Source organism: Branchiostoma belcheri, unplaced genomic scaffold (genome assembly GCF_001625305.1).
Source record: "Branchiostoma belcheri isolate BF01 breed outbred unplaced genomic scaffold, Haploidv18h27 scaffold289, whole genome shotgun sequence".
Lineage (NCBI taxonomy): Eukaryota > Metazoa > Chordata > Leptocardii > Amphioxiformes > Branchiostomatidae > Branchiostoma > Branchiostoma belcheri.
Window position 1 is genome coordinate 122,124 of NW_017803897.1, and position 547 is coordinate 122,670.

Consider the following 547-nt stretch of genomic DNA (forward strand, 5'->3'; position numbering starts at 1 on the left):
GCTCTGAAACATACTGTCAACATCGAGAAATACTAATTCACAAGCCTGTAACCCCTCCTCCCCATTTCCTCACAATAGTTAGAAAAAATTGCAAATATTTAAGTATGTACAACACTCGACTTTATATGCGGAAGACTTCCTTGAAAGGAGGGGGGATAATTCATAACACAGCAAAACAAACAGGCTGTTCTTCCATTCTGCCGTCACCCCTGACCTTTACCTGAAACACGATCACACGGTTCAGTCGCTGCTAATTGTTGTTACCTCTGCCGAGATGGTTAGGTTTGTTTAAACACGTGTGTGTGTGTGCGTGCGGCGTTGAAGCTTAAGTATTGTTTTCTTTAAGTAGCTTACGGCACTATGGGCGAGCGTATAGTGCCTTGAGTAGAACTCGCCGTGTTTTTTATAATTTTGTTGCACAACCAGGCTGCACACTATAGTGGTTATGGGAGTACCTTTCAGTAAAACGTTCGGGGTAAAATGCTTTTAAAAATGAATAATACCAACCAACCAACCAACCAACCAACCAACCAACCAACCAACCAAC